This window comes from Rattus norvegicus, chromosome 2, assembly GCF_021556685.1.
Source record: "Rattus norvegicus strain SHRSP/BbbUtx chromosome 2, alternate assembly SHRSP_T2T, whole genome shotgun sequence".
Lineage (NCBI taxonomy): Eukaryota > Metazoa > Chordata > Mammalia > Rodentia > Muridae > Rattus > Rattus norvegicus.
Window position 1 is genome coordinate 137,933,354 of NC_141535.1, and position 20,641 is coordinate 137,953,994.

Here is a 20,641-nt window from a genome sequence, read left to right on the forward strand (position 1 = left end):
GGGTTCTGACAACTTTGACCCCTGAAGGCATCTTCAGTCTGTCTTACACATAACACACTTAAACATTTTTAAAAATGCATCTTTAAAGACCCAAAAATAGGAGGAGAATTTGTTTAGCAGGAATAGGAGGGGACTAAGAAAGGGTAATGGGATGGTGGTGAATGTGTCCAGAATATGCTATATACATGCATGAAGTTGCCAAAGAATAAATACGCGTATTTTACAGATTACACAAACTTCCAGTGGTGAGTTCTAGAGAGGAAGTGGGACTTGGTAAATAATTTCTAGATTAAATTTTCACATGCTTGTTTTAAAGTGTTTTTAGCACTATATTATTGTAAAGGAAAACCACTGTTATGACTTGCTAATGGTGGTATTTAAATTCTGCTGGGAAGTCAGAAAAGAAAGCACACCATAGCCATCACCACTACTTTCTGTGACACGCTTGGCATGGTGTGATTTTCTGTAGTAAGTTGCATGAAGCCACAGGAGATGAACAAGACAAGGGAAAAGAACATCTCTCCATTCCTATGGGGTATCTTGGGGGTAATTTTCTTTTAAATTAATTTTAACTGATGCATACACATTTGTGTTGTTATCCTCTTCTGTCTCTGCCATGGGCTACTATAGATTACCTTTCATCCGTTCTTTGGTTTGTCAACTATTTACAGAGCATTAGCTCTGTGCCAGGTACTGTTTAGGCAGAATGGAGATGGCCTTACCTCCTAGAGAGACTCACAGCAAAGCAGAAACCACAGGGCTATGTGACTCGATCATGAAAAAAAAAAGGGTAAGAAAAATGAGGGAAAGTGATAGGATTGGGAGACAAGCCATGAAATTGGCCTCAGAATGGATTTCAGATGAAATCTGAACACCAAGCAGGAGTAACATGGCTGGGATCTGTGGGGTGTGGGACACCAAAATGAGTGGGGCAAAGGGCAAAGCCTGACCCCGGGTACTCCTGTTCTGGCGGCCAGGGACATGGACAAACACACTTGCCAGTTACAGTGGCATCAGGTGCTGCAGTCAGAGATGTACGGAGGAGAGTAAGCCTGTGGGGACTCATCCCCGGAGGTCCTAGGGAAGCCGGGCTGCCTACAGGGTAGGATTACAGACAGAGCGCGTCAGTAGGCAAGGCATGGTGAAGGAGGTCTCCTGGGAAGGCCAAGGACGCCAAAGAAGAGTCCAACTGACAAAGCGAAAGTAGCATTTCAAATCTGTAAGACGGTGTGTGTCTGGTAGAATGGACCTTGACTGTTACACTAAGGAACCCAAATATGAACCTCTGAAGAACTGTGGGAAGGTTTTAACCAGGAAGGAAAATGGTGAGGTTTATACCAGAGAGCCTCTGTACAACAGAAGGCTTAGAGTGGGCTAGATGGGAGACCCGGAGGCATGTTAGGAACTGACAGAGAAGCATCGGGGACACAGGTAGCAGAGATGGGCAAACTTGAGAATGGCCTTAAAGATGGGTGGCTGGAGCAGGAGGTCACAGACAGTCGTCATGAAAAGATTCTTTACTTTGCTCACTGCAATATTCCTCCAACATGAGTTCCTTGAGCATCTAGCCTTGCCCCCTCTTCCGCCTCTGCCCTCCACAGTGTCCTTCGAAGCACCCAGCATCAAAGATTCCTGATGAATCGGTTTGGGTTTTCCAGATAACTGTCTTGGAAGCATTTCTTGTTTGTAGCATCAGAGTGATCTTCCTCAAAGTGAAAGCTAACTTTTGGGTGGACTTCATATCTCTTGTCTCTTGCCACAAATCCTTTCTTGACCTAGTGTTTGGCAGAGATCACTCTGAAGGGTCTTAGGGTGGCTGTGTGTGATTTGTCTTTTACGGGAATGTCTTTTCAAATCTTTTGTTCATTTTATTCATTTTCTTTTTTAGTATGTAGGCTTTGCCTACATACTTCAGATAGAAGTTTCTTGTTATATATTTGTTAAGCATACTCTTTTTTAGTTTATAGCTTAGATCACAGGAGTCTGTGAGGGTGCAGGAGAAAGATGGTGAAGTTTCTAGCAGGTTCTATTTGAAATGCCAGAATATACCTCTTTGAGATGATTTTGGTTAATCCCCCCATCCCCCCTCCCCTCCCACTCCTCCTCACTCCTGGTCTTTCTATTTCCATGTCTGTCTCTTTCTCTCTCCTCTATGTCTGGTGTATGTTTGTATGTTGTACATGTGTATGTTCTCTCCTGTGTAAACACATGTGAAGGCCAGAGGTTGACACCAGTCTTCTCCACCTTATGCTTTGAGACAGAGACTCCCACTGAGCCTGGATCTGCCTGTTTCCATCCCTCAGCCCTGAGGTTATAGAAGTGTGCCACAACACCCACCTTTTAATGAGGGGCTGGGAATCCAAATTCATGACCATATACCTTCGTAGTAAGTGTTTTATCCACTGAGCCCTCTCTCCAACCCAAGTTTCTACACTCTTGCTAAGAGTGCAAAAGACTGGATGTAAGCAAGTCTTAGGCATCTGGGTTGCAACTGTACTCTGTTGTCCACATTTTAGGTTGTGACTGGATATTAGAATCTGGAAATATTCTATCCAATCCTGTGAAGGACTTGATAGAATCTATCAGAAGATAGTTTATCTGAATAATCTACAGCAAATAGATTGCTTTACCCATTCAAGTCTGCACTTGTATTGATTCAGGCCACTGTCACATGTTCACTGTGTTGTTTTGGACTCTGACACATACGTTTCATTGTGTTATGCTTTGAGGTACATTTTATAGACAACTGTAAGCCACAAACATGTGGAAGCTGTTGATTCCCAGGTAGAGAAGGAGTCAAGGACTCCCTCCAAACTGCCACACAGGTAAGTTTCAACATGAAAAGCCACTCTAGGAACCTAAAGGAGTGAAAGGAGGTCCTTCCTTGGAGACCTGGTTTGCTTTTATCTGATGGGTTTACTGAATATGGCAAGGAGAATATTCTTCTTAGACAGGTCTTAGGAGAAACTTGGAGATACAGGGCTGTGTGAGCTTTCTCTGATTCAATGATCTTCCTACATAGACTTTGATGTTTAAATGTGTCATAAATAAATATATTATGACCAAACTCAGAGTTTTATGGAGCAAAGTGATGCATAAATACTTAAAGGAAACTTGGTGAAATTGTCCCGGGTACTTACATATAATAGCAGGGATTTCTATTTGGAAATACAGATTTGCAAGCTATATGACCATAAACGAGAGCTGACAAATGTAGACACAGTCCATATGTCATAGCGAGAAGAGCAAGAGGCAGAACACAGGCATACGTAGAAGAAGAAAACAGAGGCCGAACAAGGAAGACTGGAAAACCATTCCAAGAGGAGGGGAAGGGAGGTTATATGACCCTAGCAGAGAGCCTTATTGCTAAAGATGGGAGAGGGAAAAGAGAGGGGGGAGGCTCCCAGTGTCAGCTCTCATAGGGTCCAAGAAAGAAGATGCTGGAGGTGGGAATGTGGGCTTCTCTGGCGACTTTAGGAAGTGAAAGATGTAGTTTGGAAACAGAGTCTTAAAAGTACAGAAACAAAAAGAGGGAAATAATAAAGAAGAAGCCTCGAAGAAGTGTGAAAAAAAAAAGGAAATTCACAGCAGAGGTGAAAGGGCCTTGACTAGGAAGAGGAAAGGATACACGGCATGGTGGAGGCTGGGCTGTGGCTGAGTACACTGTCACCCTGTGTCTAGATACAGCAAGATGATATTCCCAGTGCGCTTTTCATAGAAACATGAGGAGAGATGGTGCGTGTCTCTTATAAGTTCCCCATGCTTGCTTCTCCAGATGTTCATACTCTGGCAGGTAGGGAAGATGGCCTTCGAAGAGACGTTGGAGGCCACATGGTGAAAGTCATCGCCTTCAGTCTGGCTTCCTGGTTGACTGCTCTGAGTTTCTCCCTCTGCTTTCAGACCCACCATCTTCTCGTTCTCCGTTCTCCCGCAGAGGCTCACAATGAAGATGAGGCCAGAAACAAGTACAGGCAAACACTGGGAAGACTCTAGAAGCTGCTGCATACAATGGTATGTGTTACATGGATTTGGTGTTCCCGACCTCTCCCAGAAGGCACACCTTCCAGCTTCCCACCTGACTGATTTCTCCCTAATGCCTACCCGCCTTGCCTTATGCTCCTGTAAGTTACAATTCCACTGTCCTCCACTTATCATTCGCCAGTGTTATGATTGTGTTTAAAACAAAGACCTAAACAGTTTGCCACATGCAAGCCTTTGGTCATGCGTTTGCTTGTATGTTGGGCATCTCTTCATTCATTTACTCAGCCAATGAGCAATTACTGATTTGTAACTCTGCTCTAGATTCTTACGAAAGCAAAACCAAAAACTGTGTAGAGTCTTTGTCCTCGTGATCTAAAGTCTTTAATGGGAATTAAATAATTAGGTGATCACTACAGAACAGATCACAGGAGGCTTACAAAAAACATTGGAGAGTGATATCTAAGCTAAATTTGAGATCTTAGAAACTTCCTGAGAGAAGAAACAGAAGGACCCTTTATCCACAGAGAGGATGACTTTCTCATACATGCACCTGCAAGACGAGGCACAAAGCCATATGGCATTTCAACCTTCTTTAAAGGTTTGCTGTTGTTGTTAGTGCAAGATTGCAATGAGTCTTTTTTCAGTATTCCACCTTGTTGAAAATGGCAATGGAATGCTCAAGAAGGTGCTGGCGAGTGGATGAGGAGAACTTGGAAAGTCTGTTAACGTGGACACTGGCTCTGGAAGACTGACATATCAAGGGCCACCCATCATCTGCAACCTGACCCAGTACTCAATATATTACCAGGAGGGGAAGGGGGTCTTTCACTATCTCTTGTGCTAGGATAAGCCTTCAGCTATAGTGCCAGTGAGGCTCCTGCATCGGTCAGACGCTGCTTGTAATCATGCGCATCTAAAGATGGCATCCTCAGAACACGGCCTGGTCTTATGCTGTTGGTGCTGAGCTGCCTTGTAGCCTGACTCCTCAGCCTTTGGCTGGGAACACAGAGCAAAGAGCTATCTGTACCCAAAGTATGAATTCAGTAGAAAACTTTCGTATAGGTTTTTTTGTTCCTAAATCCTCATGACAACCTGGGCTCGCTCCCAGATGTGAGATGCCTGTTGTCCAGATGTTTCTCTGGACAACTCTCAGAACTGGGTAGGCCTAGAGAATGCTCCACACAGAAATATTTGTCAGTTTCCAGTTACTGTCATATAGAATTGGTGGCTCTCTTCAGTGCAGTTCTGTGAACCAGGGCATTTTTGGGGAAAAAAAAATCAGTAAAGGAGATTCAAAGGCCTGGGAAATCTACATGGCATGCTCTCACTCTCGCTGTGGTGATTCTTCTGGATGGAATACAAGGCATTGGTTGTTTAATGGAAACAAAGCTATTAACTAGTAGGTTTTTAAAATTACTTTTAAAAATATTTATTTAATGTATATGAGTATACTATAGCTGTCTTCAGACACACCACAAGAGGGTCTCAGATCTCATTACAGATGGTTGTGAGCCACCATGTGGTTGCTGGGAATTGAACTCAGGACCTCTGGAAGAGCAGTCGGTGCTCTTAACCACTGAGCCATCTCTCCAGCCCATTTTTTTTTAAACTACCTGTGCTCTTGGGAAAAAAATTTTTTTCTCCTTGAGGGAACTTGGAGTTTATTGTGACTAACTTCAAGAGATGTTAAAGGATCTAATGTAGACATGCTTTATTACTTGTCAATGGTCGTTTACAAAGCTTGCCACACAGTAGAGGTACAGTACATATCGGATCCCCTCTTACTTTGCTCCCTCTCTAAATTACTGATAACAAATCTAGGCCTCACCTCAGGACTGGCTCTGGAATTTAAATAGTGCCAACAGGGACATGGCCCACTGTCTATCTCTCCATGTGAGTAATGTTTGTAGAGACCTGTTTGTAGCACATTTATCTTTTTGTTGTAGAAATAGGCAAGGGAACCTGGCCTCTCGGTGTCAGAATCAGCTTCTCTGCTTCTGACTTTAGCCATACCTTAGTTAATGAAGACAAGTTTTCTCAACCAAGTGCTGATCAGCGTGCAGTGGGCTTGGAGTCTCCTGGGGCCTATGGCAAACTTCAGGTTCCAAATGGATAGCTTGCCTCTGATGTGAAATATCTGTGGTAGACTTCCCTATTTCAAGAAATGCCACATACCAGCCAAGTAGTTGATGACTGTGCATGCTGACAGGGAATAGAGAGGCCTGAGGTCATGAATTAAATGGACTACTAGGTCTTCTTGCCATGGCTATGTATGGCTATTTGTTCAACGGCCAGCAGTCAAGTGTTAAGTGATGTTCATTTCTTCAATACCTACTGGTTGGTGGTCCCTATACTATGCTTGATGCCCCAAGCCATCTAGGAAAGGCTGAAGGCACGCAAGTGACTATTTTAGAGATGGCCTACCATTTTTGTATGGCCTGTGATGGGTGATCTCTTAGAGGCAATGTCCCAAGAAACTATCCCAGGATTTGCTTCTTACTGCTGATATGCCTTTTCCTATCACTCACTATTACTTAGTATAATGATTCCTGGATTTTAGTCCACTCTATTGGGCATATTTCCTGAAGACCAACATGAAGGTGAACTTTCACGAGTTAATGTTGTCCTGGATAAGTTAATGATTTTATAGAATTTCTGACTTGATTTAAATAATTTTAGAAAACAAGTTTCAGGAGATGGTTGTTTTGCCAAAAAGATGGAATAAAATCAGAATCAAGAGTAGAATGTGGGGGTTGGGGATTTAGCTCAGTGGTAGGGCGCTTGCCTAGCAAGCGCAAGGCCCTGGGTTTGGTCCTCAGCTCCAGAAAAAAAAAAAAAAACAAAAAACAAAAAACAAAAAACAAAAGCAAAAACAAAAAAAAGAGTAGAATGTGCCCACTTCTCATAGAATAGTAAGTAAAGGCTACATAATAAGGAATTCACTGAACTTTCACAATTTTACCAAAAAGAGAAATAGGCTTGGGACAAATTTATCATCAAGGAAAAACATTCATTCTAGGTCAGATCCAAGGATGAAGCCACAGGTGTCTGTCATGAAAAACGGTTGCTTTGAACTTATAAGAAGCTTATAGAATGAAACACTGCTCTGAACTTAATATCAGTAACTCCCCTTTTATATAACAATTACTGACGAGATAATTTTCTAAGGAAGTTTTGTCTAAGAAGATAGATATAAGAAGACTGGAGAGAAGTAATAAAGGGTGGTGGATGGGTCAGAGTCCCAGATGATAGTGTGTATATGTATTTGTCTGTTTTTCTATATAGACATATGTAAGTAATGAACACTTTTGGAAACAGATGGCTGGACCTGAAGAGTGTGTGTGTGTGTGTGTGTGTGTGTGTGTGTGTGTGTGTGTGTGTGTGTGTGAATGTGTACATGTATGTGACTGTGTAAAAGATTTTAATTATTTCCTTCTTTTCTCTCTGGTTCAGAGTTAATGAATTCTGAGTCTCCTGAGGAGTGAGGGGCTGAGAGAGGAAGAAAAGAAAAACCAGTGCTTATTTAAACACAAATAGAGAAGTACGGAGTGGGAAACTAGCCCTTATCAGCACAGAACAGTAAGAAAGAGTTAAGTTTCCAGGGGCGTCAGCTTCTGGCCCCCAGAACAGTAGGAGAGAGCAACAAGACCATAGATCATCAGTCTTTGGCCTTTGTCCAACTCTGTGTCCCACCCTCAGTACTTGTGTTTCCAGGAAGGTCCACAGCAGTTCTAGGAATCAGGTAAGATGCAAAAAATAGCTCTTTCCCTGAGCAATGCATAGCCCATGGGTGAAGGCAAACATACAAATATAGATGAACTCTGCCATGTGGAGATAAATGGTGGAGTAATGCATTCTGAATCCACTGTGACACAATAATCACGACGACATACCAGGAATGAGGAACACCATCCACATTTTGACTGAGATATCACATAGCTTTATCATAACAATCCTCTGAGACAAGGACCAGGACTTTGGCTGTTGAAAGAATTGGTGCAAAGCTGTCCAGTTAATAACTAGAAGAACTGAAATATCAAGCCTATGGCCGTGCCAATAGCTATACTGTACAGTCTTCCTGGAAAGAAAATCTATCATGCACTGAACTCCTACATGTGGAGCTCACTCAGTTATACTCTTCCGGAACACAGAAAGGAGGACTTGTGAGTACTCACTGGCCACACACGACTGTCTGGACCCCACCACTCGGTCAATTAGCCAGAGTCTGAATAGTGAGCCAGTCTAGGCTTACACATTGGCTCATGCTGCTTTCTCTCTGCCTGCCAGGACTTGCCTCCTTGAGCCATAACTCTCTAGTCAGTTTACTCAGTGTTCCTCATGCAGAGAACAGTTTGTCCTGAGTGTCATCGTCTGCCTCCATCAATAGCTAATGTCTAGAAGTGGCCATTGTATCCGTTCGGCCGTGTGACTAATGGTTACAATGTACATTCCACAGTCATCCATTATGGAGTACAAACAAGGTCCTTCTGAGAGGGTAAGGTAAGCGCTTAGAGAAAGCAGCTGGCTGTTACAACAGGAACCAGGGTTCCTCAGCACCTCACGTTCCCTATACCAGCCCTCTGAGTCAGCCAGCACACACCCTGCTTCACTTCCTCTCCTAAAAACACTTGCACTGTGTGCCACAAGAAGCATGTCTACTCTAGCATTGGCCGCACTCAATGGTGGCCCTGGACACCTTGATATGAAGAAGAATTAAATACGACAGAGTCCTAATTAGTTTCTGTGTTATTAGTTACTTTTTGTTGTCAATTGTGGATTTGTTTTTTCCTTCCTCCCTTCCTTCCTTTTATTCTTCCTTCCCTTTTCTCTCTTTTTAATCTGTTTGTTTTATTTGGTCTGCCAAAATCAGGAAGTCAAATGCATCAGTGCTCTTCCGGTGAACCAAGATTAAAAACCCCTCTCTTCTGATCTCAAATGACTTCTCAGGGCTACTTGTTCCAAGTTCCTATGCTGGACCCTATGACGTCACATAGGAAGAAGTGGGAGGAGAGGAGTTTCTTCTGATGGTTATAGAGAGCTGAGCCTCCCTGGTCCTAAAAGGTAGCGGACTTGATAAATGATAAACTGCAGTGGTGCTGTGTGAACTTCACTCGTGGGCATCAGAGGGCAGGAGGTGCTGACCTTCAGGTGATGCTCCGAGTGCTTTAGTGCTTGCCACACTGGGGCAGCAGTCCTAGGCATGCTGGGAAATGAGTGAGACAGGTGTTTCTAGGTGTGGGATGTAGGACGGGTCCCTTTTAACACCTTGAGCTGAGTCAGAAGCACATGCACAATTGTTCTGCAGATTGTTCAGCCTCTCTAATCCACCTGACTCACAGGTTAGTAACTTAGTAATTGATGAGGGATTCTCTAGCTTTTACCAGTGAGTCACAAGGATGGAGGAAAAGGGACTGATGGTGGTTCTAATTGTTTCACGATGTCATTAGGATGTAAGGATACTCCTCTGACTATTCAGGAGGCAGTTGCTTGCCAGCCAAGAGTCATTCCACACTCACCTGTTAAAGATAGGCTGGTGTTACTTCTGGAGCCCCCATAAACCTGGTTCCCCACAGGGAAGAGAGGGGATAAGTGAGGTTGTATATGTAAAATGTTTGACAACCCAGGGAGAAACCTCCAGGTGGAGGAGGTTTTTTTATGACAATTCTATCCCCCAAAATAGTCTTTCTCCCACTCTTCATAGACACTGAAAACACCCTGCCCTGGCAGCTGTGCCCAAACCTGCCTAGTGGCCTGCTCATTATACTCTACCACTGTCCACCTGGAAGCCATGATCATCCTAGACTGAGTGGTCCTTCATGGGCACTGCTGTTTTTCTTGTGCACATGTTAGGCCCTCTCTCTGCAGTACTGCAGCCTCGGCACCAGATCTCCTTACCATTGCCCACTCTCCTGCTCTGCAGTAGTCCCTGTGGGTGGCTCATGGAGACCAGTTCCGCCCCACTGATGCGCTGGTAGTACCTGGCTGTGTTCGTCTCTTCGTGCTTCCATCCAGACTCTATTTGAAGGGCTGCTGTAGGCCACGGGCTATGAAATGAGTTGGAGACATAGGAAGAAAATCTACAGTCTAACATTTTTCTGCTGTATATCAATCTGTGCCTCAAATGTATATAACCAAATGGTAAATATGGTTCACAGTAATTACCTCATGCCACAGGGGATTCTGTCTGCCCGAACAGTGTGCTTGGCTTGCCACCAGATCTAGTATCACTGCTGAGTCTAACTCTCCCTTCCTGTGAGTCTCTGTCAAGTATCTGTGTTCCCCTATTCCCGGAGCCATGGCCTCCTTGCCTATGTGGAGACGACAGCCTTCTCTTCCTCCTCTTGTTCTTCTAAGGCTGAGAGTGGGTGCTTGCATCATTAAGATCAGACCCATTCCTGTACCACCACACCCTTCTGGACTATTGCACTCTCAATGTTTTTAGTGGGGTGAGATCCAAAATCATATTCTGCATTAGCTCAAGAGAGAAAAGTCATAAGGACAAATAAATGAGGAATAATAAATATAATGGATATTAAAAGAAGCCCTCCCCGTGAGTGTGCGTGCGTGCGTGTGTGTGTGTGTGTGTGTGTGTGTGTGTGTGTCCATCTAGAGAGAATTTCAATGTTCTGGAATTTGCCTATAAGTTGACAGTATTTATTCCAATCATATATTACTCAGAATCTTTCTCAGGTAGGTTTAAGTAGTGCATAGCAGGTTTCTCCACTAGACATATCCATTATTGGTAAATGGGAGTATGACAGAGAACCAACCTTCAGCAAGCCAAGTGTGTACTGTATCCAAGTTCTATGCATGTATGGTCACTGGTTTCAAGTGTCTAGAGAAACAATTATCACACTGGTAGTCTGCAGTCTCCAAGGTCTGGGTCAGTGTTCTAGAACCCCCAACATCATGGGCCACTCCCATCTTTTGATTAGGGTAGAAAGGACAGCCCCATTAAAGGACAGTCCAGCAAGGTACACCTGAAGCCATGTCTGGAAATCTGGCCTACAGCCTACTTTCCTGTTTTCTGAGCCCTGGTTTTCCTGTTTAAAATAGTTATAATGGTCTCTATTTCCCACTGCCAAGCCCTGGTAGATACATTTTAAAATGGTAGCCTATGATTTATCTTTTACCTTAATTTTAAAAAATGCCCTGGGATTGCTACAATTGCATCCACTCTGGAGACTACAACATGAGAACTCAAGTTCCAGTTCTTTACCTGATGGGAACCTGTGCACGTGACTTTAAAAAGATTCTGTTAATCATTTGAGAATTTCACACAATATATTTTGGTCATAAGGATCACTCCTCCCTCTTAAACAGCATTTCAACTTCCCAAGTCCTTTGCCCTAGCTGCCAAAACGAGGCACACACTACTCGCTTTGCCCACCTGTCCTTAAATGCAGAGATTGTATGTAGCTTTGAGCAATGCAATGTGACTGCTCCCTTTTCTCCTTGATACACTGTTACCCCATAAACCCCAACCTCTTCCTTTCAGAATGTATGCTAGAAAGAGGATATTCGACCCAAAGTGGAAAATGAAATCAAATGTCCTGCCTCACCTTTTATTGAGGATGCTCTAGGGGAAATTCCAAAGCAATGGTTCCAAAACTATCTATAGTGATAGCTGACATATGTTCTGACTAATGAAGAAACAGAAAGGTGACAAGACCAGCGGGCCTTTCTAAGTCAGGCACCTCTCAAGATCAACACTGCTATCATCTGCCATGTCAGTTCCATGGCTGAAATAAAGTCCTATGGCAGAGAAGTCAGATTGCAGCAGCAAATCACAGCATGCCGGTGGCAGGCCATCTCTAACACCATGGAGAGTATTTGCCATGCAAAAGGCTTTTTTAATTTTGCTTAGACATGAGCTGGCTCATGCAGGTGCTTAGAGGTATATTAGGGAAAATGTTATCCTAAGCAAATTACATACCCATTGATACACATCATTAAAAAAAACGAGCCACAGAAATAAGTCCAAAGATATTTACATGGTTTTCATTCCTGATGAAGCCTGTCTGCTGGTGGGACAGACAGCCCAGCAAGCTGCAGCTGGAGCCTTTGTGGAGGTCCTCGATCTTTGCCACACCTAGGATTATCCTCACCCACTGTTGCTCTCTGAGGGGAATCCCGTCTTTGCCTACACAGTATTCATTTTCGGGTCTTTAATCGAGGCCTGTAGTCCAAGGAGAAATTTGAGATTAACGCCTCTCTCTATTGGCATAGACTCTAAGCATGACTGTGTTTTCTGTCTCCCATGAATTAACCATTTTATTACTTGTAGATTTTAATTGCCCAAAGCCAACATCCCTATGTATTTATTTGTATTATTTCAACTAGCATTTTTTTTTTAGTTCATGGAGATTGGAATAGGATAGTGATAGGAAGTTAATAAAATTTGATGAGCTCAATTTGAATGGATCTTACTGCTCAAAGCGGCCAGTGATGGGTGCTGCTGAGGCCTGAGTGAAAGCGATACTGTAACAGGCTGGCCTCTTTGCTGTTTCCTACTTTGTGTCTGTGCAGCTTTCCACATGAGCAAACACACATTCACCCAGCATGATACGCACGGCAGGGTAGGCGAGGGGAACTAAAACAACAGGAAATGATGTCACCCTGTTGGCTGTGAGCCATTCCATACAGTGTCAAGTACACCGTATATCAGGGGGAGAACGTGTCTGTCTCATTTGTTCTAGTTCTGATTAAAGTGAGAGAGTGGAGAGCCTTGTATATCCTGAAGAGTTCCCTCTGCATACATCTGAGTAACCATTATCTAGAAGTGGCAATTATATCCTTAGAATAAAAGGGGTTGGGGGATACATATAGAACAGAAAGACAGGACCATTTAAATTATTTGTTTGTATGTGTATGAATATTTTACTCTTCTGTTAGAGTATCCTGTGCATCCTGGAATTGGAGTTACGAACAGTCATGAACTGCAAATGTGAGTGCTGGGAATTGAACCCGGGTCTTCTACATGAACAAGTGCTCTTAACTATTGACTCATCTCTCGTGCCCAGGAAGAAACATTTAAGAAGGAAGATCTACAGCTGTTTGCCAGAAGAGCTATTAAAAAAATCATTATGAAAAAAAATGAATGTCAAGAAATAATGCTATATATTTTAAGAGTTTTCAAGTATATAGTTTTATTTTCTTAATTTACGTTTTTAAATTGTTTTATTCTTGAAGAGTATTAGATTTTACTTTATTTATATTACATGCAGGTGTATAAGAGTGGGGACATGTGCATGGCCCATGTGCATGTGGAGAAAATTGGTTCTGTCCCTCCACACTCGTGGATACTAGAGGTTTAGATTGAAGTCATCAGGCTTGGTGTAGCCATCTTTACCTAATGAACTGGCTTGCCAGCCCCAAGTATGTAATTTTTATATGTTCTGCCTTTTCAGAGCTTCACGGTAACCCTGTGTAGTAAGTAGAAATATTGCTCTAATTTCAAGTTTGTGTATAAAGAAAAAGAATTTAGGGTTGAGTCTTAGCTCAGTGTGTGAGTACTTATACAACCTGTGTAAGGCCCCGGTAACATTCTTCACCTAGCACCCCAGAAAAAGAAAACAAAATGATTTGGTTCAATAATGTCTCTTTGACCTGTGGACACAGCAAATTTCATTATAAATGATTTAGAGAAGTGTGCATATCTGAATAATTTGTTAGCTATTATTTTGTTTCTAGATGTCAGACTAGTCCACTAATTAATTTAATGTCACGTTGGGATTAGAGTCAGCCAGGGTTACCCTGAAGCAAACAGAAACAATGACACGACTGTCTTCCAAATGAGAATTTTGCTTCTATGAGCAGTCATGTTGGCCTGGCTATGTATCTATTAAGCTCAATGTGTGCACCAAGCAAAACATGCCAGACATTTATAGATGTTTTCTTGCTTTGCCTTATAGAATTTATCTACCCCAGCTGATGAAATGTCTCAGTGGGCAAAGGAATTTGTTGCCAAGTCTATGGCTTGAGTTTGCTTAGTGGAACCCATATGGTAAAAGGAGAAAACTAAGTCTCTCAGGTTGTCCTTTGATCTCCACATATATACTGTGCCATACATACAAACATACAAACATACATACATACATACATACATACATACTGCCCCCCAATATGCCAACAAATGTAAAAGAAAAAAGAAAGTTCAGGAGCTGGTTCAACTAACAGAAATGGTTACCCCAAAGACCAAGCTTTAGGACCTACATGGAGTTGGAGGAGGGGTGAAGCCAACTCCACGGAACTGACCTCTGACCTCTACACTGTGCTAACACACACACACACACACACACACACACACACACGCACTATACATACACGCATGTCACATACATGCCACATATACAGATATCACACATAGTAATTATGATGATTAATTAAATAATTAAATATTTTAAGAGAATATATATATGTACATATATATATATCTCCAAAGAGACAGAGAACTGAAAAAATAGTATTAGCTGGAATGTTCTGGATTGCTTACAGGTGAATGAGGAACAGCCTTGTCTTTCTCCAGTTATCTGTTCAGCTGTGGTGTCAGCAACTAGAAATCAGCGGGAAGTCTTGGCCATATGAGCATGCGAAAGGCATTTTCTGTACTTAGAGCTTCTTTGATTTGTTAGGAAGCTGTTGGTCTTCTATTATTGCCCTGTGGGCTCAGAATGGTATAGTTTTCATCCAAAATAAAGAGGATAATCAAATGTGCAGGATACTATGTTAAAATGGATAACTCCTAAAATATGTACAAAAGTACAAATTTAAATGAAAAGGAAAATGCATAAAAATAGTTTTAATCAGATGCTTCTGTATGCACAGAAGTTTGTCTGTGTGTCCTTTTGGTAAGCAGCTCAGCTACAGAGGAGTAAGTCTTAGGAGTTCATGTGCATAGGCTATGAATACGAATCTTGTTAAAGTGCAGAATGTGGGCAAGTCTACTACCGGGGCAGGACCTGATACTGTATTTTCCATGCTTCCAGGTGGTATTGGGGCTGCTGGTTGGCGGATCACTTTGTAGATTTGGCTGTTGAGTGGGCGAATAACAAGTGGTGGGCTTAGCTATCCTGGAGAGGCTAGAAGCAGAAGTTTGTGGGCCATGGGCTAGACAGGATGCTGTTAGTCAAGAGACTACAAAGGTTTTTGTTTTGTTTTATTTTTAGATTTATTTGTGTGTGTGAGTACATTGTCTCTCTCTTGTCAGAAGAACGCGCTTTGGATCCCATTACAGTTGGTTGCGAGCTACCATGTGCTTGCCAGAAATTGAACTCAGCGCCTCTGGAAGAGCAGTCAGTGCTCTTAACCACTGAACCATCTCTCTAGCCCAAGGCCACAGTGTTTTAAAAAGAGGGATGGTAAGATCTCATCTGTGTCTGATGACAATGAAAAGAATGGCCGACAGGATGGGACAAGCCACAAGGCTGAGATTCTGATGCCATAATCCAGGCATTGTTAAAAAACAAAAACAAAAATAAACCCAAAACCAAAAACAGAACAAAACCCCGAACATCACCAGAGATCGCAACAAGTATAAAGTAGTGAGAGTGGGTTACATGAATGTTGAAGAGGTAAGACAGACAGGGGGGAGGGATTTGAGGCAGAGGCAGAGGGAAGCGAAGAGGGTGATGCTTAAAGACCAGCTGTGAAAGAGCAAGCTTTGGTTCTGTCATGGGGATGCCTAGAATGTGGACTAGGAATTGGTCAATCTCAGAGCAGAAAGAAGCCTTAGTTATGATCCGGAAGTAAGGTCCAAGGAAGCTGGACACAGACTGGGATGCACAGGTAAAGAAACAGAGAGATGAGGGCAGGATTCAGTATTGGATGGGTCAACCCAAGAGGACGCCACCAGCATTCGTACCACAGCATGTAGAAGCACAGCAGATCCTGCAGTGATGATGGGCATAGCATTTGGATGTTCAAGATGGCTCCAGGGAAGGAATTTCAGAAGCACTGCAGATGCAGTACCAAGTCAATTACTCTTTTATGACTCTTGATCATTAAAAAATACATCCTTTTAACCTTGGAAACAGGTTGACAGCAAAAATCTGGGAGTCAATTTCTCTGGAGTAGGGGTTGGGATAGGCTGACTTGAGGTTTAATCTGTATGCTTGGCTGTTCCATTATTCCATTTTCACCAAGATGAATTTCATGGATATGTACTAACCCAACGCTTATTTCAGGAACTATAATATATCCCTTACTCTCAAAACTTACCTTTTTCAAAGCAGCTTTACGTGAACAGTTGAACCACATAGACAGTAGACAGACATCCCACATTTCTGCCCCACTTTCCAACCCACTGGCTCACGTCAAGGTCTTGTACCAGACCAATATGTTTTTGATGATGGCCAGCACACCAATGGCTGTTGACCTCAGGGTTTGCTTTTGGTATAACTTATTTTTAACCTAAAAAGTAGCAAGGATGCAGCACCAACCGTTCAGCGCTTGGTTCTCTTTGGCTTCCATTTCCTTGCTGTGGTCGCCCATCGAAGCTCACGCACGGCTGGCTCCACCCTGTGTGATGTGCAGCACCGTGATTGCTTGCTGGTCAGTGTCTCTGAAGCAGGCTGGCTCTTACAGTGAGTTCTGAATGTGTGCTCTCTCCTTGTGGTACCATTTGATGATTGCATACGAGGCTGTCACAAGGTAAATGCAGCAGGCGTACTTCAAGCCTGCCACCGAGGCATTGGCTGTACCTCAGCTGTTCTCCTGAGACACCATCCAGTTCCAGCTCTTTCCTCAACCTGTCCCTTTGTCTTGCGTTCTGTCCCTCCTAAATGCTTTCCTCTGGGATTTGATGCAAATGTGGGACCTAATGGCTTGTATTGTCTTGTCCATTCCCTAGGCTGATAAGGAACACAGAAATCACAATTGCTGATGACATTGCTGCTGGCTTTCAAAAGAGACAGTTCAGGGCCTTCTGGTAATATCTCAAGAATGGTTTTAAAAAAAGAATTATATACATTTCAGTGCAACCTTAAAGTATTCATGGGTACTGCGTTTCCCCAGTGTTTTGAAAGAAAGCCTCAAGAAGCCAGATCCATACATATTTAGTTTAAATTAAGTGTGCCACAAGTATACATTCCAATGCCATACCGTCAGTTTCTTATCGCTCATAAAGGCAACAAATGTAAGCATGCCCTTTCTTTACCTTCCCTGTGCTCATCTACAGTTTTCTTTGCCATCAGAGACAAGTAGTTATTATTATTGAGCATTTTTATGGTTATTATTCAATTTAACTCACAGTCCCTTCACAGAGCTCAGAGCATAGCGCTCATCAAAAACACAGTTGCCACTGCCCTTTTGGTGACAATGTTCATGGGGCTGGCTGCTGGCCTCAGTGCTCTGTGAGGCTCAGTAGGTATCCATGGACCTCAGGGCGCAGGCAGTCTTTACTCCCCAGTGGAAAAGCATACAGCTCAGCCTACAACTTCGGCTCCAGGACAGTTTCTTTATTCCATAGGAACAGCTATGAGGACAGGGTAGTTTGGAAGTCACCTTCTGTGAGTTGCTTGCTTACCCTTCTATGAGATCCTACGTTGTGTGTCCTTCCTGTTTTAGATTACCTGGCTGACCTTATCCTAGGCAGTGGCTTGGTTGCTCTTTTGTTCATGCACATGTGGCAGTGTGGGCACTGGACAACACAGGCAAACCCACGAGTAATTCCTTCTCTGTATTTACTATGAATCGTTGGGACCAAGTTCTGCCGATGTGTCCTCTCCCAATAGTCTTCTCACTAGTGACGCTAACTACTAACCCTTCACCCCCCCCCCCACCGAATAATTTATTAATGCCTCTCTGATGTCGAATCTGGGGGAGATTTATTCATGTGTCAATTCAGCAGTTAGTGTTTATTAACTCCTGCAGAATGAACATTTTACCATGCAGGAAACACATGCAGTTACATGAGGCATTTGGTTTGTGCCTTACCATAGAAATGGACAAGGAGGAGTCATTTTTATCCCCTTTAATCTGAAGAAGTTGGCTTGTCCATCCGGGTGCATCTGGATAGCCCCTCAGCTATGGGGTGACTTCACCATGTGTCCAGCTCTCTGTACACCCATGGGGAGAGGCCTCCTTCTTTCACATGTGGGACTTAGAATACGCCCATGGAGACTAGCAATGACTTCCTTCTTGGCTCTGAGCATTTCCTGGGTTTTCTGATATTGCTCTGTGTGGAAGAGGATTGGCCTGGCTCTTAAGACATATTAGTAGATGGATGGGTTCTACTAAGAAAAGGAAGAAAGGCAGGCATGCCTGTGGGCACACAGCAGCTAACTCAGCCAGACCTACCTTCCACGGCTATTGCTCAGTCCTCAGAATGGCCCTGGGCCCTGGCAGGAAAGGAAGAGGCCACCCAGAGAGGCATTTCCTAAGGCAAGATTAAGCAGAGTCTGGGGAGACTGGATTTGGTCAAAAGGAAATGGAAGAAGGTAGTCTGTCTCCAACAGAGAGATTCTGGGACAAGACAGAATGATAGGAACCCAACAAAAACAAACCTGTTATCCTTATCACTGTCTAGGCAGCCAGGGGCTTCTGTAGAACTGCAGGACTCCACCCCTCACTCATCAGACATATTCTCTCTCAGGCAGCACTTCGGCATCCTTTTCCAGTGACACACTGCAGGGCTGAACCTTTCTCCGGCTGGAAGACCTTTCTCATGTCTTACTGGATCCCTCACACTACTGCTGGAGTTCAATCCTGCAAAGTGTAAATGGAAGTGGAAAAGAAACCATCACCCTTTCCTCTTTCCTGAGCCATCAGGCATTTGATGGCTTTGAGAAGAAATGTTTTCCCCCTTTGGTCATTAGAGAATGTCTCTCTGAACTGGTAAATTCAAGAGAAACTTTCTCAAATCCTTACACTCCAGGGAACAAGCTGTAATTAACCGACAGATTAAAAGTGCAGCCACAGTACCCCATCCCCATCTGGTTTGTTGAGGAAAATCTTTTGCTCTAGACTCCTAATTTCCACCAGGAACACAGCTCACTGTTTAAAGAGCATTTTGTTTTCTGTTTCTGGAACCCATTGTGTATTGCACCAGGGACAATGAGCTGGTCATTCAGCTGCAGCCACTAAGCATTAAACTAGCCACACAGGTCCACATTAGCTCTCAGAGGGAAGAGGTACCCCAACACCAAGCATGTGTCCTCCTGTGTCCACACGTGTGTGCAGAAAGGTGGCTGGGGTGTCCGGACCCACTCTGTCCATTTGACCGTCATGAAGTATCCAGAGCCTCTCTGTCAGCTCTGGAGGCTGTCCCCACAGCCACCCTTACACACTGTGGAACTGGATTGTTGTTGGCATGGTCCAGGGGACAGCCAGCCAGATTGGGCGGGACGAGCATTCCATTATTATAACACAATGCCATAATAGGGTTCAGAATTCTTTTCATATTAATTCTTATACGAGAGGAATCTTCAAACTCAACTGAAAAGGGAGAGGTAGAAGGCAGGCAGGCAGGCAGGCTCTCTGTTGTGTTTGAACACATTCATCTAGCTGAGTATCATGAAACTCCCTCTCCCTCTCCCTCACTGGGCAGCTCAGAACATCTCCTGCTGGCCTTGGCTGCACGTCCCTGAACCTGGCAGCCCATGCTGCTCTTGGGAAACTGGCCTTTCTGGAAGGCTGGCTGGTTCTTCTTGCCCCACGCTCAGAGTGCTTTTGGGTGTGGAGCCAAAACATCTTTAGCCCTCCTCAGAGGTCTCTGACTTGTGTAGCAGGCCAAACTGATGGGCTGCCAGTTGATCTCCAAGGGAAGTATCCCTTGCAGCCCCCAGTCACCCCCAGGAGGTGCCCTCCTTCCTAGGTAACTCTTCCCAAGTGTAGCAGAGACTTTAAAGTCTCTTGTTGACAGGCTGCTTCACAGACTGGACACGGGTGCTGAGACCCAGAAACCTGGATGCTATTTTATACTTGGCCATAGTCCCTTGGGTTTGGTTTCCTATCACAGGCAATCATAGGCAGGGACTAAGCCAGGTGGCAATGTGGGGCGGATTCCAACTTCTTTCCTTTGTGATTAAGCAGGCAATGAGTTTAACTGTCTTTGTAGCCTAGTCCGTCTCAGTTCAATACGATACTGGCAGTGAGTAGAAACTATCCAAGGAAATCCCTATGAATTCAAGAGAGCCCACATATCTCTGCCACAGTTCAGACTCTCATCTTTAATTCAGTCCTTACTTGTTCATCGAGCACTTATCTAGACTAAATAGTGATAGCGCTAAATCACCATGTATTTTAAGTGTGAATAAGTGACATTGTCTAAGTCTGTACTCCCTGGCTCCCCTGAAACACCTTTCAAGGTTTCTGCAAAGTGGGTGCTACTTAGACACGATTGCAAGCTCTCTTAATGACACGGGGGGCGGGGGGTGAGGACACTTTTTCTATTTTCCCCTGAGTTTCTATTTATTTTTAATGGAAGGGACTCCATATTTAAATGTGATTACTTTCTCCAAAATTCATCTGTGCAACTTGAACACGGGAGTCTATGGGGGTTGTTTGTGTAGGAGTCAGGCCTGGATCGCATTGGTAAGTACCAACTGAGGGAAGTAATAAATAACCGTGAAAAGTCAACATTGCTTAGGAGGACCATAACGTCCTTTGTCCTCAGGCTACACCTCTGAGGGTCACCAGCAAGTGACCATGATCTAATGAA

General features: G+C 43.6%; 2 long non-coding RNA genes across 2 annotated transcripts; one reads left to right on the top strand and one right to left on the bottom strand.

Annotated features, from left to right (window-relative positions):
* The first annotated feature begins 1,006 nt into the window (after positions 1 to 1,006).
* On the top strand, positions 1,007 to 13,643 carry LOC134485910 (uncharacterized). The gene is made up of 3 exons (XR_015674621.1): positions 1,007 to 1,325; positions 3,935 to 4,011; positions 12,877 to 13,643. It is a non-coding gene; the product is annotated as an uncharacterized LOC134485910 (long non-coding RNA).
* LOC102546847 (uncharacterized) lies at positions 9,391 to 19,307 on the bottom strand. Its single transcript, XR_015674611.1, has 6 exons — positions 19,117 to 19,307; positions 18,486 to 18,687; positions 16,422 to 16,622; positions 11,976 to 12,160; positions 9,877 to 10,025; positions 9,391 to 9,497 (listed from the first exon to the last, which is right to left on the bottom strand). It is a non-coding gene; the product is annotated as an uncharacterized LOC102546847 (long non-coding RNA).
* Between the last annotated feature and the right edge of the window lie 1,334 nt (positions 19,308 to 20,641).